Source organism: Lepidochelys kempii, chromosome 1 (genome assembly GCF_965140285.1).
Source record: "Lepidochelys kempii isolate rLepKem1 chromosome 1, rLepKem1.hap1, whole genome shotgun sequence".
In the NCBI taxonomy this organism is placed as follows: Eukaryota; Metazoa; Chordata; order Testudines; family Cheloniidae; genus Lepidochelys; species Lepidochelys kempii.
Genome location: NC_136380.1, coordinates 192783799 through 192804383, shown reverse-complemented (window position 1 = coordinate 192804383; position 20585 = coordinate 192783799). Strand labels below are relative to the sequence as shown.

General features: G+C 40.9%; 1 protein-coding gene across 1 annotated transcript in view; it reads left to right on the top strand.

Moving 5' to 3' along the window:
* Positions 1 to 10721: 10721 nt before the first annotated feature.
* CD96 (CD96 molecule) overlaps positions 10722 to 20585 on the top strand; it is a 53638-nt gene continuing 43774 nt past the window's right edge. The window contains exon 1 of the mRNA XM_073306111.2: positions 10722 to 10745. The gene's annotated coding sequence lies outside the window, so the exon portion shown is untranslated. The remainder of the gene's footprint in view (positions 10746 to 20585) is intronic.

Sequence of the window (20585 nt, the reverse complement as noted above, 5' to 3'; positions counted from 1 at the left end):
GCACTTTCCCCTTGAACCTACATTCACAAGGTTCAAGGTTCTTGCAAATGCTTTGCAAGATTTTAAACCACACGATGTGGTGATATTGCTCCGCACAAATACGGTTGAATTAATTTTTCCTTTTACCCCCCTTACACTCCATCCCCCCTCCCTCCCCCCCCCCCCAAAAAAAAAGATAGCAGGCCAAAATAGATTAGAACTGCATAATATGCTAGGTCATATTTTATTTAGAAAGGGGGAAAATCTTCCATCCTGAACTAACTCATACAGAGCAAAAAAGGTGAAACAGCAGGTTTTCAGTTCAAGCAAAAGGGTACTAAAAATGTAGTGAAAACAGAGGAAATGCATTGCTTTTTCTGTAGCAAAAAGAATGAAGTAATCGCTAATTCCATGTCAAGAAGATGATTTCAGCCAATTTCAGCCCTGAAAAATCAAACAAATAGTTGACGTGGAAATACTTATTGATCCTGTGGGTGTACATGCTCATCACTACATTCCGTCAAAGGGGTGTTTCTGTTTAGGCCTCCAACCAAGAAGTGCTGAGCTTCTTGGTGCATTCAGTACCTTGTAGGGTTGGACCTAGTAAGAACCCTGTAATAGCCTCCCAACCAGAGCTGAGAGAACAATGTATTTTTTAGTTTGCTGGCAGTTTTAAAAGTTGGGACGGGGCGGGGCGGGGGTATCATTTTGAGCCAAAGAAAATGTCTCATTCTTTCAGCAACAAAACATTTCATTTTGATTTTGAGCATTTTTCAATGTTTTTGAATTTTTATTGTTAAAGGAAGTTTCAGAATGAAAAGTTATTTGGACCCAAAAAGTAAAATTTGTGTTTCAAATATGTAGAAATATTTCCATTTGTGGGCAGGGGCAATGAAGGATGGTTGGTTTTATTTCAAAATGAACAATTTGCAATTGAAACAAATTCACAAAATGTTTGTGTCACCAAATCTGGGTTTTTCCTGGGGCAGAAGTCGAGCTTCAGCCAGCTCTGACCTGCCTGATTCTGAAAACAGACCACGCAAATTATTGCACATTAAGCCTGAGCGATGTGGTCCTACTTGCAGCTTTGTCAGCTCTGGTGATTTTAGTGCAAGTCTCATCATCTTATCTGGAGTTCTTTAAAGCCACAGCACCCAGAGTTGAATGACTTAGTAAGCATCTGGGCTGTCATCAAGTTTCAAGCCCTCATGGTTCCAGAGAAAACATTTAAAAGGGGACTCAGGCACTCAAAAACCTGAAAGCAAACAAAAAGAACCTAAAATCTGTTGAGCAAATATGCTTTTTTAAGCTGTTCTCACTTTTCAGAAAGCTTGGCGTTGGCAATGGTGTGTTCAGCCCTGAGGATAAAAGCTGTAGGTGTGCATTCCACCGTCTTCAGTACGAATGGCACTATGAGCAATAGAAATATTTATAGAACAGGTTAATGTACATGGCATAAAAATACCCTAATGGTGAGGAATGATACTTTGAAACCATGTCTTCCATCAGAGGATATCAACACCAATAAATCCTCCCAATAATATACACATGAGGAGCTCTCGATGTGTAGCCCTATTTCACCGTCCTGTTGATAGGCTGAAAATCTTAATGTGATGGCGTTGCTATTGTTTTTTTCTCATAGGTTAACACTGAGGTCTGGAGCAATACTATTCAATGTAACACACACTGACTGGTTAAAAACCTTTTTCTACACCTGTAACATTATCTTCCATTAGTATACAAGTTAAAAAGGAAACCTTTACATTTTGGAGATAGCTCCACAGCATTAAGCTCTTTCTGATGATGACAACTTCTTTAAGTATGTAACAATACTTGCAATGACTTTGAAATAGTTTGAGTTTTACTGAATTGTAAACAGCCTAAGTCAATATTTGCAATTAAGGGAAATTAATCTTCACATCTAGGCTTCATTGCTAAGTTATGTGGCTGCACAGTTTTCTCTGTCCCATGTGGTGCCCATGTTTAAAAAAAAAAATTATTGAGTTGCACTGATGATCAATTAACCTTAAAATTGGGTTTGTTGCTATTTTGGGTGCCTTGTGAACCTGTGCACTTTCCATGAATAGGCCTTTCATTCATTTAACTCCCACGTAGTGGAAGTCTGCTGTTTTCGTTTCAGTCAAAAGGTTCACTCAGAGATGGACACAACAATTCTTGTGCGTCCAAGATTCATAATGATTTCAGGGAAGTTCTGAGTGCTCACAGAATGCTGAATTTGATCTAGGTTCTTAGTGATATTTAAAAGCAGACTTTAACTACTAATTCTTGAAGTTAGTTTCAGTTCTGAGTTGCCCTAAAATGCTCTCTTATTTTATCTGAAGTTTAACATACCTCCTGGAGCACTGTCGGACTGAAGGCCTGAGTTAAGAAACATAAGTAGGATGAATGAAAAAATAGCATGGTCCCTGAAAATATCAAAATGGGACCCCCTCATACAAGAGTGTGAAAAGGTATATTGAAGTTCCTCTGCCATTGAAGGGCTAATACTGTTTGTTAATGGAAATTTACATTTTAATTATTGAGGCTTATAAACATTAAGCACCCATTGTGAACTCTGAGTACTAGACCAAACCCAGAGGTATAATAGATACAATACTATAAGAAATCAAAAGAAGGTGCTACTGATGTCTAAAAAATGCTGTTTGACTGACTGCATAAGCAGTTAGATCTTAAAGAAGCTTGTTAGCTGTGGTGCAGTTCTTACAGAAGCTTCACACATGACAAATAAATAAAGTTGTTCACTGCTATATCATTTGTTCGGTGCAGGGCTGATGCCTACAGGTTGGCAAGCAAATGAAATGATGTGTGTTTTAAAATTAAATCCATTGGTAGTACATGACTTCTTCAGTAGTAGGAAGGTATTCCTGAAAGATGTCAGTCGGAACCGTGATACAACTCCAGCTGACAATTTGCCTTAACCATCAATTACATTTCTTGGTAGGCCCTGTTTTTACATTCATGAATTAAAAAAAAAAAAAGCAAAGAGCTGGTATTAGGACTACTTTTTTTTAAAAAAAGCACAATCCATACGTGTTCTGTGTTCATGCAATTTGAGAGGAGACATTAGAAATAGGAAGGAGGACTTCCAAGGACACAACATTTAATATGTGAATGTTGAGTGAATCACTCAAAAGAAAACAAAAAGAAAAATCCACTGTATGCTATTTCCCCCCACAGTGGCGGTGGGGGGGAAGCTGGTACCTGCTGGTATAAAATGCTCTCTTGGATAGAACTGTGACTGGCTGTGTTTGAGGAAATGAAAAGACATTAAGAAAGGATAATGGAATAAAACGTTCAGTGAGATGTTCAGGGAACCCATCAATAAAAGGAGGGCAAGCAATTGCAAACGACAGCCCACTCTAAATGTAGCTCTATCGCCAGAGGACAGAAAAGTGAGAGAGAATTTGCAAACAATTGAATTTATAGTAATAGAATGTAACCATATCCCACCACCAGGACAAAGTACTGACTGAATAAATGTAGGCAGAAAAAAGTACACCAGTGCCTGTTGGAAACACATTTTTTCTTATTAACTCTTGGAATTGAGAATTGTCATTGTCTGATGCTAAGGTCTAATGCACTGCAAAATGCATTAGCACTCAGTGCCAGCAGCAACACGCCTGCTTGCTGCTGCCATAAGGTTAAGGATGAGACCAAAGTTTACTCCAGAGGTGAACGTCTGGGAGTATGCCCCAGTGTGTACTCAAGCAAACTTTTTATGATAGCTGGATTTGATGGTGCTTGCATATCTAGATTTAGATACTGACTTTCCACAGTGGCTCAAGGGATAATTACTTGAGTGTAAGTTAATTAAAACACCAGGTGCCTCCTTTTTTCCTGTTAGGTAGAAGTACTTACATCAATGTGAAATATGATACATTGTTGCAGTGTGTGGTCTGACTTTGTTTGTTTGTGTCAGGAGTCGATTGCTCTTTTCTGAAGGGATGCTGCTGCTATCTTGATCATTTACTATTTGGTATCTCTCTTGCCTGTAAAGTTTTCTATTAAGGAAATCCAAATATGTGTGTTTGATTTTTTTCAGTATACAGCACTGAGCAAAAGTTTAGTCAAAACCAGAATTAAATAACCAACTGGCTTGCACTATGTTTTTATTTCTTGAGAAGCTGCAAGAAGTCCTCCTGAAATGTGTGTTAAAATAAATATTTGAGTGATTTTTTTTCTTGTTGTTGAGGAAATAGTGTGCTTTTACTTCCAAGAGCTCTGTGGTAAAACAAAAACAGGTTCTAGTATTTTCCAGATAATTAACTGGAGAAACCTAATAATTTTGTTAAGAAATAAGATTCTAAAACTGGTGGGATGGAATTGCTCTCGGGTTTGGTAAGGGGCAATAATTTAAAGGTAAGAAACACACTGAAAAAGACAGGAAAGAGGATTCAAGGTACAAAAAAGGCTTCTACAGACTATCCGGTGTAGAATATAGTACATCTTGAAAGACTAGTGTCTGAGAACATGAATTCTCACTGAAATACTAGACCAAGCACATACTACCCTAAGAAAGTTGCAGTGACCTTGTATGGATCACAACTGAAGACTTCAATCGGAAATAATTCTGAGTGATCTACTAAAGTAGAAGGTATTAACCTGGCAGAGGACTTTGGGCAACCAGTGGGAAGAAAATACTTCATCTACACTGTTTGAAAGGAAAAGGAATTAAAACTTAAGATTGACAGACAGGCAAAGACTAGAAATCACTAAAGAAGTACATGTTCCCCTTCTGACTAACCTCAGAGCAAGAAGAAATGAGTCTCAAGACTGTTCAGAATCTAGCTAATAATAAAGGCGAGCAGTGCCAGAAACCTCAACTAATGTAGAAGAACCAAAAATCAGAAAATTGCCAGTCCAGATGTGACTATATGCCTATGCTAAGCAAGAGGGTGTTGTGCATAGCTTGGGCCAGAGTAAGGCCTACTTGACCGTTGTTGAGACGTTAGGAAAAGATTTGTTGTAAGATTACAATATAAACTATTTTAATTTTTCTCCATTAGATAAAAAAGCACTCTTGCTTCATATATGAAAACAAGTATTCTTGTGTCCAAGATAGTAGCAATAGCCCTCTGAATAGCCTTTAATGCAGCTGACCAGTGCCAATGTGAGTGACATGCTTGTGAGATCCAGAAGTCATGTTCAGGTTCTTTAATGAGTTGGCTCTGTTGACTCCTCTCTGAGGATGTGCTTCCTGATCACGAGAGCCCTTGGATGCAGGAGGTCCATTTTTGTCACCTCCAGCTGAATGTGGGAAAGAGGCCATTGGGGAAGATGCTGAGGTGCTTTGGCCAGCAGTGCTGTCAGTGTGTAGATGACTTCACTTTACCTCCATGTTTCATCACTTCCAGAAGAATGCCCTTTACTTGCTGTCCAAGTGTGTAGCCAACAAAAGGATGAGAATGAGCTGGTTGAGTGTCACTGCAGTAAGGTGGAACCCTGGAATTTGATGTTCCTGCATGTACCCCAGAACTTGACAGTACCACAGTCAGCCATTTTGTATGTTCAACCACTGCTAGCTAAAAATAGTTTTTAGGACCCTGAGAGGCAAGGCCGTGCAGCTGAAGTTTGTAGTTTTGCTATCAGAATGGGAGTTTGTGACAGGGAGTTACTGTTCAATAGAACTGAATGCACTGTGAAAATAAAAGAAATGTTTGGACAGGCAACCTTGATTTTAGGTGCCTTTGACATGTAAGTTTTGTTGTTATGATTAGAAATGCTTTGTTGATAAAGAGAATAAAGAATTGTTCTTGCCTGTTGCTAAGGAAATTGTTAGCCTATTAGGGGCTATTAACTCATAATATGAGTTATGTGCTTCATTTGGAGAAAATTTATAAAATGTTTATGTAAGCAGAGTCAGGATGAACTCCACCCTGACATCTGGTGGTGAGGTGTGGCAAGTTGTGGAAAAGAACTTCAGGGGCCGATCTCATTTGCATCGGCACACCCACCCCGCCTAGAATGAGACCATAGCTGCCCAAATGGTCACTTTGGCTGCTGTGGGATCCCCAGTGTCTCTGTTATTGGGGCAGGAAGAATAAATTGTTATTACCCTGATTATGGACTCAAGGTCAGGGAACTGCACTTAGCCTTTTGTTATGGTGGAGGGACTCACCATCAACTAAGTAGCACTCACTAGGCAAGGGACATGGGTTCCAAAACTCTGTGAATTGAGAGAGGCTGGAGATGGGTATTAATACTTGGTGGCATGGGCCCCCTGGTGAGGGCCTTACATGCTAATTGCACTTCCTCCTCTCTCCACTGTGGAATATCAGAGCTAATTTTGATTCCATTAGGAGTCTAGTTACCGGCTGCTGAGCTGAATTCACTTTGGGCTTATGGTGCACCAGCACTGAGGCTCCCCTACTACAAGCTGAAATCACAAAAGAGCGAAACTGAATAAGAGCTGAAATCACTGAGTGTTGTTAAGTAGTGAGGGAGCCTGAAGATCTATGGTGGAGCAGTTTGCAGGACGGCGAGCAGAGCAGCTGGTGGAGCAGAGCAGCTTGTCGGATGCCTGGAGCAGCTCATGGGGCGGCTGGCAGAGCGGAGCCCCATGGAGAGGTGGGGCCATCAGCTTTGGACCATGTAAGGTGCCCCTTAACCCCCCCCCCCATCTCCACCCAGGTTGGGAGATAAAACTCTGCAGATAAACTTTCGAACTCTGGGGTTGCCCTGATCAGGGACAGAGACTTTTGGGTGATTGGACTTTTGGGACTTTGGGTGATTCTGAGTTGCTGAACTCAAGAACCAAAGGGAAAGGACATGCCCCAATTTGCTTGGGGTGGGTTTTTTGCTCATGGGTTGTGTTATGAATCCTGTTGGTGGCGTTTCTCCAACACACTGTTTCTCTCTGTTATTAAAAGACTTTTTGCTACACTCAGACTCTGTGCTTGTGAGAGGGGAAGTATCGCCTCTTGGAGGCGCCCAGCAGGGGTGGTATATATTTGTCACTGGGTGGGGGCTCGAGCTGGTTTTGCATTGTGGTGTTGGAATGGAACCCCTAGATACTGAACCCGGCCCTTGTTGCTGCCAACTCTGACAGGCAGAAGGGTTACATTTCATTAGAAAGTGTGCTTTCCTTTGAGCAAGGTTTTGACACACAAGTTCCCCAGCAGTCAGATGGAAAAAACCCACCCATGCAGTTTTTATGAAATATTCCTCAGGCTGCAATAATGTAAGGAAAAGCTGAGGACAGAGTATTGAGTCAATACTCAACCTGGCTGGGTTACTTGAAGGTACTGGTATCTGGGAGTAAGCCTAAATCCTCACCCAGAGGCTTTCAAAAAAAGTGTGGATCATGTGAGAGAGATGTTCTAAGAAATCAGCTGAAAATGATAACTAATGGTACATCTACACTTTCGAGTTGGGAGCATGATTCCCAACTAGAGGAGACATACCAGTGCTAGCTCTGATTGAACTAGAGTGATAAAAACAGAGTGTAGCTTTGTCAGCTGGAGGGGCTAGCCATTCTGAGTACATGCCTAGCATCTCAGGTGAGTACACATTTAGGCAGTTTGCCTCTTGCAGCTATGGTCTATTTTTAACATATTAGCTTGATCAGAGCTAGTGTTGTTATGTCTCCTTGGGACAGTAGTCACATCTCCAGCTCAAAGTGTAGATACACCCTAAACTGTCTTTCTTTAGCCACAGGTCCCACAGAGAATTGAGCCAGAGCCTTAAGATTGCACCTAGTTTCCACAAAATAGAACCAACAGCAGCCAACTGCTATCATTGTTAATCTTTGCCTTGGGCAAGATGCAACCTGTGACCTGTAAGCCCTAGGGGCTGTGCCTCTGCATAAAAGCACCTGCAGGCTGCACTGGGCTGTGGGCTCAAGCTTGTGTCCCCTCCCCTCTGAACATTAATTATGTAATTAATGTTGCTGCTGCTTTAACTACTTGTTCTGCAGAGGAAGTGCTTTGATCTTGAAGACTTTCCATTTAATACTTGTTTCTCAAGAATAACAATTCATAAATCTTTGAGACATCCATAAATGAAAGAGGCAGAACCTTAAAAGCTAAAACAGAGCTACTGAAAGAAACAAGAGTCTCAAACTAGAAGGTGTAATAGTGTTGGCAGTGTTCAAGTGCTCTTGAGACACTTGACTTGAATTGTGGAAGGAGTGTTAGGTAATGTGATTGTCTCTTGAAAAATGTTTAACCTTATGCTTGTCTTACCTGTTGACATTTCACTGAAGTACTGATTAGAAACAACATTTCAGAGGTGTTGTCTTTATAACACTGACATTGGTGGATTTTCAACTAGATACATAATGGCATGGGTGTGATTTGTCTTTGAGGTATCTGAAATTCTCATTTAATTTGCCTACTGAAGATTCATCATATGGTGAATTCACTCGGGTCTAAAAATTCAGGGCTGAGCTCTGACCTTGCAAAGAGGACAGGCTGTCATGGAGACCTCTTGTGTTCATGTGAGGAGAAGTAATGGTAATGAGGGATGTCTACCTTCAATTTTTTTCACTGTTTCCTTCCCTGATAGTTAGTTTGTTGTGCATTGAAGAGATTCATATCATGGCACTAAATTATCACAGAAGCAGCTGCTCACATGCTGACATAAGTTGTAAGAAGAGATTTGATGGGGACAGTGGGGAAATTGGTTGTACCCAGGGCATTTGGATTATGGATTGCATTTTATTTTTACTACCCAGAGTTCAGGGACTTGGGATAAAAGTTTTCAGTTTTGGCCAGTGTAAGTTGTCGGCACATTAGGATATGTTTTGGTTTTGCAAAACCCTGTTTGTCAGGTATTCCTTGTTTGAGAACAAGGCTGGGGTGGTTTGGATCTTGGTTACACTTTTTTCAAATCACCAAAATGCAGGGTGCTTTGGATAAAATGTTGTGGTTTTGTGACCTGTGTAATAGCAATTGTTTCAACTCTTGTTGTCAATCCAACAACTCTTTTTTGGGGGGGTCTTCTAATGGCTAATATATGGAGGAAGTGATCAACAATACAAAGATGATGTGGGGCTTATGCATAGGCAACCTATGCAACTGCATAGAGTTTCATGTTCAAGGGATCACTGAGCAGACAGGAGATCCAAATTGGTGTTGAACCTGGATGGGTTCATGGTCAGAAGAGGTCTTTGCTATTTAGAACAACTGCTTTCAGCTGTGTTCCTTCTTTTTAAATCTTGAAGCCAATGCAAAGGATTCTAGGGATTGTAAGGAAGGATTTTACTCAAAGTTTTATAGACAGCAAGTTGAAACTGATAATTACAAACAGTTGAGATAGAGATCTCTTTTTGAACTGCCACAGGCTGGTTTGGGAGACCCGGGTGGTTGCTTAGGTGGGAGGCAAAAGAAGTTAAGACAGTACTTGAATAAAGTTGGAGAGGGGGATTACAAATATGTTTTCACTAGTTGCATACTGAACCAAATTGAGGAAAAGGTGACTCCCCTCTTGCCCCTGGGCAAATTAAGCCAATAACACCAGCATCTGCAATTGTGGACCTGCTTTTGGATTGTGGGTGCAGATCTGAATACTTGAACCTGCAACCTTGTTCATATTGGGGGTATAAATCAGGTAGCTGGGGGGGGGGGGCAAGGAGGCAACAGCATTCTGATTGGTGCCTGCAATTCATTTTGAATGTAAAAAATGAGATGCAGATTTTACAAGTGCCGCTTGTTCCCTTAAAAAGGAACCACACTTCAGAGAGTCTGATAACTAGGACATGGCAAATTAAATTTTTTCCAATTGTGTCTTTCCACTGGCTAGCACTGATAACTGCAACTGATATTTATCCAGATGGATGAGTGTTGGCATCAGTTTTAGCCTTAAGCTGTCATCAGTCACGTATGTCATTGTGCAAGTCTCCCTGACATGCCATTTTCTTTGGCTGGTGCATCACGATTACTTTAGTTGAGTTTTTGCTCTTCCCCTTGCCCATTGTGTTTATTACAGCCATTCATCAGGCTATGTCAGGGGCATATTTCACCGAAATACAAGAGAGGAATCCAGTCCATCAGTTATCTTTTGTCAAGAGACTATTTTGAAACTTTCTTTCTAAGGTCAGTAATATTTTGTGTCTGATGTGACTGACTGAATATAGTCAATGTACGACCCTACCAAAAGGGAAAATAAAAGGCTAGTCTGGCACCATTTGACTTACAGGGTCTGATAGTGCAAGGTACTGATTGTCATTATTGCCACTCCTCATTCGGTCATATTTACCTTCTATTTACTGGGGGAAGTAGGTTCTGTCAGAAAAGATTGCCATTCACTCAGCAGTATCCATCTAACTCTGTATCGTGGAATATGATAACATTCTAAAACTCATTCCAATCTCTCTGGGTCAGAGTTCAGCTTGTTTGCTCTGAAATCCTGTAGGGGAATTCGATCTATGTTCAATGTTAATCGCCTCTTCCTTTGGCAAGGCTGCATATGGCTTCATTTTTCAAATAGAGAGGATGATGCATAAGACGTATGAAGACACTGCCTCAAAGACCTGCAGCATAGGAAATTGGCCTTGTGTTTTGGGCCTCAGATCCAAAAGTGTGATTTGTACATTTCATTCCCAGCATTCTGGTCAGCAGATATTTCTGCTGACTAAGCCTATGTAGATTTCACAGAATGTAGAAATTATTATTTGAAGAAAATATTAAAAAAAGATTTAAGACTGCAAATAATGTGGTGGAAATTTATTTACAGGGACTTGGTGAAGATGATAATCACATTGAAGAAATTCTCTATCAGGCTGCTAAGAACAGCTTCGATTAATGGTAAGGGCTTATTTTTCAGCACCCTATTTCCATATGCAAAGTTGCATATGTATACACATGCATTTGCAATTTGAAGTGGCAGAAAGCTATGCAAGCATTTAAAAAGATGACAGAATCTACCTATTCATACATGTTAAAATTTGCACCCACAAGACCCACTTCTCCTGACTGTTGGCCCTGAGGAATCGGAGGGATGTGAATGTTGGGGTCCGTCACACTGCCTTGCCTGATAGACCTATGTGACCATGTGGCTCCAGAGGATGATGCCAGAGATGTTTTGAGCATATTCATCAGCTCCCCCAACTCTAAAGTGGGGAATGGGCTCTTGTGACAGGCAAAGGAGCCATAAAGCCTGAAGAGATGCATCCATGATTGACATCTCTGAAATGCAGGTTAGGGAGGACTGACTGAGATATGTGGCAGGAGACTGATATAAGACACTTTTCTAAACTAAACTATTGGAGGGTAGGGGGAGTTGTCCTTCCTACGGAACAGGTAGTGGGGCTGGCCCCTGAAGCCATGGCTCTCATGATGTCCACAAAAACCAGAGCCATTGATGTGAAGTGTCTCCACATAACTCTCAGCCCCTCTTTTGTGTGACAGCAGGGCTGCCACAAGAAGCATGTTCCCTTGCAATCCCAGCTCTTTGCTGCCCTCAGGCATCCCCCTCAGGGTGAGTTTTGCTTTGTGAAGGGCCACCAAAGTAAGATAATACTGGCAGTAGTTTTACACTGCATAATTCTTGCATCATTGCTAAGGCAACTATGCTGTGGAGATCGGCCCTGGCCCCCTCATGGACCTGTGAGCAGCAAAATGAGACCCTAACGTTGCCACTTGCACCCCTTTTGCCACCCTCAGACTCTACCCAGCTTTCCCTCTACACGTGGAAATGCAAGGGACAGTCTGGCCTTTTCTCTGGTCACAGAAGCTATAGGTCCTCAGCTGATCCCTTCGTTTACTGCTTTGCTGATGATAATAATAATCTTCGTCATACAAAATATGCACTTTGACCATCTATATTAATTGACTTAATGAGGCTCTAACCATCTCTAGCAGATCCTGAGTAAGTGAATTGAGGGAGTTGTGTTTATAATCTGCCTTGAGAGTCCTGGTCTTCTGTTCCAGCACCACCAAGGAAAGATCAATTGATTTTGGTCTCTTGAAAGGAAATACCTACATCCTCTCCCACCGCAAGACAGAACTTGACTGCTTCCCAAAGACATGGCAGGTCAGATGGGGCTGGCATTGGTCTTGAGAACCCTGTTTTGTATCCAGACAAAACTCCTTTCTTGTGTTTGAATGTGCAATGCTAAATCCTGCTTGCTAAAATTCTAGCAAATAAATCGCCGAACTTTAGACCTTGTCTACACTCCATTGGAAATCACTAGTGACAGCCATGTTTTAGTGACAGCCTGGACCAGTCCACACAAGAGATCCACTTCCTGGACACTATAGTGGAAATAAGTGATGGTCTCATAAACACCACTCTATACCAGAAACCTACTGACCGCTATACTTACCTACATGCATCCAGTTTTCATCCAGACCACATCACATGATCCATTGTCTACAGCCATACCTTAAGATACAACTGCATTTGCTCCAATCCCTCAGACAGAGACACACACTTACGGTACCCCTATCAAGTGTTCTTAAAACTACAATACCCACCTGGGAAGTGAAGAAACAGATTGACAGAGCCAGAAGGGTACCCAGAAATCACCTACTACAGAACAGGTCCAACAAAGAACGTAACAGAACGCCGCTAGCCATCACCTTTAGCCCTCAACTAAAACCTCTCCAGTGCATCATCAAGGATCTACAACCTATCCTGAAGGATGATCCCTCACTCTCAGAGACCCTGGGACACAGGCCAGTTCTTGCTTCAGACAGCTCCGCAACCTGAAGCAAATACTCACCAGCAACTACACACCACACAACAGAAATACTAACCTAGGAACCAAACCCTGCAACAAACCCCGTTGCCAACTCTGTCCGCATATCTATTCAAGGGACACCATCATAGGACCTAACCACATCAGCCACACCATCAGGGGCTTGTTCACCTGCACATCTACCAATGTGATATATGCCATCATGTGCCAGTAATGCCCCTCAGCCATGTACATTGGCCAAACTGGACAGTCTGTACGCAAAAGAATAAATGGACACAAATCAGACATCAAGAATTGTAACATTCAAAAACAGTAGGAGAGCACTTCAATCTCCCTTGACACTTAATAACAGACTTAAAAATTACCATTCTTTAACAAAAAAAAAAAACTTGAAAAACAGACTTCAACGAGAAACTGCAGAACTGGAATTAATTTGCAAACTTGACACCATCAAATTAGGCCTGAATAAAGACTGGGAATGGCTGGGTCACTACAAAAAATAATTCTCCCTCTGTTGATATTCTTGTCTACTGAGGGGAATGGGCCACTTCCACCCTGATTGAATTGCCCTCATTAGTACTGATCACCCACGTGGCAAGGCAACTCCCATCTTTTCATGTGCTGTATTTTTATACCTGCCTACTGTATTTTCCACTCCATGCGTCTGATGAAGTGGGTTATAGCCCAGAAAAGCTTATGCCCAAATAAATGGGTTAGTCTCTAAGGTGCCACAAGGATTCTTTGATGTGTTAATGTGATTAGCATGGCATTAACAAGAAAATGCCCCTCACCCAGGGTAGACAAGAATGCTTTTCTGAGAACCGTGTTATTGGTTCTCTAAGGTCTTGTCTAGATTAGGATTTAAAGGTGTGAAGGTAGCATATGTGAATCTGCACGGACTATTGGCCATTTTAGTGTGTCCAAGACTTGGAAGGGGAGTTCCTTACTTGAGTAGCCCCACTGCTTCAACTCACATGTAAGTGGGAAACAATATGGTAACGGTAAAGTCTTACGAGGGGTGAATTTCCTCAAACTTTCTGGGCTAGCTAGCTGCTCACCCAAAAAGGAGAAGTCCAGAAGGTTTATCTTTATATTCAGGTTATAGTTTACAAATCATATTAGTCATGGAATAATTAGTCAAGCACTTCTATTACTTATTGTCCACAGTCTGCTTTGGGATATCAGATTCCTTTTCCTCACAGGGCCCTTATTACTTTCTGCAGGTGGCATATTATGGAGACATGAGCCACAGCTGTATAGTTAAGGTTGAATTTTGTGTTTTAAGCAAGGATTCAACATTTGCTGCATATGAAGAATGCAACATACTCTCCCGAAATTACAGAAATGAAGATTAGTGCTGGTGGTCCCAGATTAGATTTATCTGATTTTTTTTCCATAAAAACATGTTACTTGTATTGCCTTCTGGTGTCACAGCTCAGGAGATGCATAGGGTGGGAAGCTGTTAAGTAGGATTTTTAGTTTAAAGGGTATGTGTGAACCTCGATATACCCCCTGCCCTCTCTACATGTTTGCTCTGGCGGGGATATTCACAGGAGCCTAGTGGAGTTGGGTGCACAACTCCTTTAGACAGCCTCTGTTGACTTCTGCTCTACACTTCTGGATTCCTACTGTTCTCCTATTCAAGAGACAGTGCCTTATTCTGGCATGTCAAATCTTTTTTGTTAATTACATCATCAGACTCAAAGATGTTATATTACCTGAGTCTAAAACACAACTTGCTACTCTATAACACAAATAATTTTTAAAAAATGGAATTGCAAATGTTGCCTTTGTAAGGAATAGCCTAAAAATAAAATGGGCAAGTTTGAGTCTGTGTCTTATCAGGCCAAACGATGCAGAACAGCTGTAGAAGAAGATAGTCTCAGGTTTTTGGTTCAAATTCGTTAATTCAACACTGAGGTCAAAGGAGAATTTAGCTGACACATATAGAAGGAAAGCAGTTGCTGGTGTGCTTTGGGCTTAGTTTTCTTTAATAGCACTGCCTGCCTACAGGGAGCAGAGAGGAAAAGAAGAAATACAACACTCGCTGCACCCAGTTTTAATATAGATACTGTAGCATAGCTAGATGACGCTCCTTTTGTTTATCATCACTGATGAAAATACTCGTCTATCTTATCTGTTTCTCATGCAGGTTTTGCTTGATATTTCTGTTGTTCAAGCCACTAAACATGAGCATACTTTAGATTCACAGTCTATTTTGCAGTCCAACTAAACTGTACCACTGCTGAGTTGTCTGGTGCCACAATTGCATTGTTCCCTTAAGCTGCTGGTAGCAGTATGAAAGCAATTCAGTCCAATATCTGAGTGGTATGAGATTATAGCCCAAATCTAATAAGGATAGATGAGTTTTATTTCCTGTTTAGCCACAAGCTTTGCTCGTAGAACAAGATATTAAATCAGACTTCTAATATTATACCTGTGTTCTGAGCAGCTGGTCAGTTCCACTGATCTTCAGCCCAAATACTTTTCTAGCATTCTAAATGACCACAATCAACTCTTTTCAAACTAAACATCACAGGCCAAATGCACCTCTAGTGTATTCATTAATGTCAGTGAAGCTAGCCCCAAAAGATTCTGGTCTACTCCTCCTACAGACCAATCTGTTGGGCTTTTAAACTAGTCCCTTGTAAATCCATGGTGTGTTTTTCCCTAATAAGCTCTTTACCATGTTGTAACATCTGTTATAGAAATTGACTCTGTGTAATTGCCCAATTTTAAGAGAAAAATATTACTTGTTGCAGCTGTCTCTCCTTGCCTCATGTATTCCATTTCCCCTGTCGTGTGTGTGTCCCTTTGAAAATCTGATTCACAGCAAATCAACTTATTTCAGTTCAGCAATAAGATTTTTCCCCCTTGCTTGTGATTAAAATGTGGGATTATATTTAAATAGTCATTTTGTTCTGTGCTTGCTCATAGTGCAGTTCTCCAGCTTACTGCATTTAAGGAAGGTCTTGCAAGATGCTCCTTTTTAAAATTCAGTTACCGTAAGAGATAAGTTAATTTACGGTGTGATTTTTTTTCCAAGGGACAGAATGTGGCTTCAACATATGGGAATAAGATTTCGGGAATCTCCTCTGCATAAACAATTATGATAAATTTTGGAATTGGGAATTAGAAACCATCCTGCATCTGCTACTGAGTTGCTATGTTTCATTCGAAAATCCCGTAAGCTTACTGTGCTTCAACTTATTCATTTGTAAAATGGAGAGGATGATGAAATGGAACTTCTCAAATAAAAAATCTCAAAATACTTTACTAATATTGTGATGTTGCAAAGGTTAAGCAATTGCAAGAAAGAGGGGAAATCAGAAAAGGGAAGCTGTGGCATGCAATCACTTACCCAAGGTATATCAGTAGGTCAATAACACAATGTTGGCACTGAGTAAATCATAAAGAAGTCAATGGCAGAGATGGAAATAGAATCTAGGACGAGGGATCGAATCGGGGGAAAAGTGGTACTGTCCCAAGTTCTGCTCCCAAACAAAGCTCCACACCTTTGAGATAGCTGAAACAGATGCCACTCACTGTAGAAAGATGCATGATATGATCATCCTTCTTTATGGGCTTTGATGAACAGTGAAATAGTGATTATTTAAAATGTCAAGATTGGTCTTGAGTTCCCCACTGAAATGAACAGAAGCAGTCCACACCCCTCTTAGCACTATTGTTTCAAGACATTTTCAGACTCAGCCAGAAATAACTGCTTTTAATGACCATCTGAAGATTTTTCTTCAAAATCATAAATGCTAGAAACTTAATCTTTTCACATGGAACGTGGTGGGAAATACAGGGTATTACCCTCTAAAAGAGTCTGTCGTTCAACATGACTGTATTTACTGACATTATAAGTGGTTAACCCTTTTCTAACAAATAGCTTTTTATAGCCATCTCTATCACAATATTATGTGGGAGACCATATATTTTACAGAACCAGCTTCTGTTGGTGAAAGAGGCATGCTTTTGAGCTACGCAGAGCTCTCTTTCAGCTCTGGGTAGCTCGAAAGCTTGCTTATTCACCAACAGAAGCTGGTTCTGTAAAAGATATTACCTCATCCACCTTGTGTCTCTAATATCCTGGGGCCAACACAGCTACAAGAACAATACTGCAAACAATCTTATGTGGCTGAGTTCTTCTAATTTGATGTTTCTTCTAGATGGGGGGTGGTCAGGGAATGGAATGTGCATGTAAACACATGCATCTGGTGGAGGGGCAACAAGAAGAAACACCACGGTTCTGCCACAGGTGAAGCAGAAGCAGCAACGAACAGGCAGGGTTAATCTTTCAGACATCTAGTTTGCCTTGGAAAATAATGGCTCTTTACAGTCCTTAATTTCCTAAAAACCCTCTGTCTGACTCTGTCGCAGTAGTTTTTCTTTGTTAGTGCATGGTGGTGGTTGTGGGTATTTTCTTTTGTTTTAAATAGCATTTGCTTTTCCTGTCAGCTGTACTCTGCAATCCAGTGTTTAGGGATTTCTGCTGGTTCTGGCAGGGGAGAAGGTGATGATCCAGAGCTGATTGTGGTGTGAGTGAGAAAGCTAGTTGTTTTCACTTGGACATTTGTGTTTCACTCTGAAGGCTAAATATATAGTTCCTTAATAGCTTGAATTCCCTAGAGACAGCTCATCTTTTGATTTGTTGACCATCATTGCTGTTCCCCTTTTTGCTATGTCATGAAATGTAAAGCCTCAAACTGACTAACGGATTAATTCATTGCAGAAAGGATCTTTCCCACAATGATCATACTTTCTAGTAATGTCTTGAAAACGGCCCTTATTTAATCCAGGAAGTCACTAAGATAACTTGCAGTGTTTCTAACAGTTAGAGTACAGGACAGGGAATCAGGATTCCTGAGCTGTAGTCCTAGCATTGCTATTTTGCTTGATTTGGGACCTAGGACAAATCAATTCACTTCTGTGCCAGCTTCCCAATCTCTACAGTGGAGAAAACAGTATTTACCAGATACATAAGGATGGTTAAGGGACTTCATTAAAGGGACGTTGTCAGGTTAATTTGGCCTCAAGCTTCTACAGGACTAAAGGCCAAATGAAATGTTGGGATAAGGGTTTGTCTTTAATTCTAGTAGACACAGTATTCAAAAAAACAAAACAAAAACTTGACCCTACTGTGTCAGCAACCAGTGCACTGAACTTGTGCAGGCCAGCCTGGAAATTATTATATGCAAAAGTGAGTCTGCTTTCATGATCCAGTCTGAAAGAAATAATAGTAATAAAAAGAGTGAAAAATAAATATATATTTTTAAATATGATTCTGCTTCAAAAACAAAAGTTGCCATTGCAAAAATTATTTTTGAAATGAAGATGACTTTTAACTTTATCTGCATGAGGATGGTTCTTAAAGGTCTCCGGATGAAATAGAGGCCCCATTGTGCTAGGCAATTTGCACACAGAATGTGAGAAATAGTCCTTATCCGGAAGAAATAACACTGTAAATAGACAAGATGCACAAAGGTTGGGTGAGGAAACAGAGTAGTAAAGTCACTGGCCTATGGTCACACAGAAGGCCAGTTGCAGAAACAGGAATAGAACCCAGGTCTCTTCACTCTCGTCCCAGTGTCCTATGCCAGTAGACTAAACTGCCTGAGTCACCCTTTAATCATAACCCAGTGAGTTGCTTTGTTGAAAGTTGCCTGATAACAGTAGATTTTACTATTTTCAACGAAGTTCAAAACCAAAACAGGGTGGCAATGTAGGAATATTGGTGCTAAACATCAAGGAAACCTAAAAGGTTAGTTTACTTTTTAATGAAATTCCTGCTTCAAAGTATATACTGCTTTTTCATCTGGGAGCAGTGCTTTCTTTAAGCAGTGTTTAGAGGACGCTAGTTTGCAAGGGTAATCATTCCTTGCCTCCAGCAGGACTAGCTCAGGCCCCTGCATTTCTGAAAAGGTTCTCTTTGTGAATAATTGAATTTGTCTCTAGAGTTCAAGATTTCTTTTTCTGTGGGACCGACTGCAGTTCTTCTTTCTTCTTGGTTGCTGCTTTTTGTAATTGAGGGAGAAGAATTCTATTGCAATTGAGGTTTTTTGTGAACATGAAGTATAATGGAGGGGACCGGCATGACTTCCATGGAAAAAGTTATTTTTATCATTCAAAATGCCTGCTTCGGTGGTGAATGCCTCTGCAGAAAATAATTAGAGGACCCCTACAGCCATCCCCCCCCAAAATTGGATACACTTACTGTCATAAAGTGGATGAGATGAATTTGAGTTTTTCGAGTTGTGATGTACGGATATGAATTGTCAGTGCCATCTAGTGGCTGCAAATAATAATTGGTCTCCTACATTCAGAAAATGTCGGACAAATGCTAAATCCACATAAGAGAATTCTGAGGGTGCCTGAAAGTACAAATATTTTGCATTCATAGAACACCTTTTTACATAAAGTGCTTTACAGAATGAAATGCACATTATACAGTCCAACCACTATCGAAATGATCCCACCTATGTGGTGGAAAGCAGTAACTATTCATAAACAGGGCAACACTAAGTTTGAGGCAAAGATTGTAGAAAATTAGGAGACCCAGGTGGAACTGCAGAAGGAATTCAAAGAAGCAGAAAGTAATGTCCCTAGCTGGAATTTAGACAAGGCACTGGGGCGAACATCCCTATTCTTACAAAAACAGAAGTTGGATCTTTAATGATGAACAGCTGCAGTATGTTTGTCTTAAGTCTTCTCCAAAAGACTGCTGGAGAGTCCCCCTCATGCTGTGCTGCCCACATTAAAAAAAAAAAAAAAACACTGTCTCAAGCCTTATCTACACAGGCTTTTCCTTAATCTTGCAACCTTGCACTACCAGCAGTGCAGCTCAAAGACTGCTTGGTACTAAGGTACACTGACCTGCCACTGGGTCTTCTAGAGCTGATTTTAAGCAGACGTAAAATTCTGCTTAATGATAAAAAATTCGACTGCTACACAAGGACACTTGCTGTGTATGGCTAGCACCAATGGAGCTGCATCTCCAATGGAGAAATTCATTGCTGACAATCTCCAATGTACCATCTACTGAGCCTTCACCTCTGCGGAAACATTCTATTCAGTCTGATAGCCTAGGCTTATTTAGCTTTGCGAAAGTTTACAGGTTCTCACAATGTTACATGATATGATGGCAGAGCGCTTTCCCTCCTGGGGGAAACAGCCCTTCTGTTAAAAGGTGGTGGTTGTTTTGGATGGTTTTCCTGCTCTCTGTTCATGAGTATTACAAAGAAGCACTTGGTGGTAGGGATACAGCTAGTAGATGGAGACAAGTTTTTCATCTCAGATATAATTGTAGATTACATTAGCAGTTGTTACCTATTGATGTTGATCTATCGTTCCTGTGGATGGGACGTTGTGTTCAGAGTAAAGACTTGTGATATCTGGAGGCAGGTTGGGGAGAAATGGCTTGCACATCAGCAAGCCACAACATGAATACTGAGTCACGGCACTCAACCAATGAAACTAAATATAAAACCGTAACATTGTCAGACCATCTCTCATTTGAGGAGCAAACTCTGAGGTCAGGCCAAATGGCCTACTGACTACTAAGAGCTGCTCAGTGACCTTTGTGTGGGTGCTTCCTACAACATACTGTCCTTGTGCTGTCTTTTCAAATTGTGATGTATGTTTTTTAGATCAATAAAAGCTTCTCATATGAGGTTTTTTCTGGCATGTCACACAAAAGCCTTTCCCCCAGTAGTTCAAAAGTTTGTTCTGGGAACTGCTCAGCAGGGACAGATAGAAGAACTCTATTCACTGATCCCCCTCAGAAGTTTGAAATTAAGTTGATTTGTCTTGGAATCTTGTTTTTGCAGCTGGCTGAAAAGTCAGCAGTTTATCTGTTGCCGCTGTTCCCTGAGTTGGAAACTGGGGAGTGCACATGTGAGTGTGCATTTTTGCTTCTTCCAAATGACTGCTGAAAACTCTG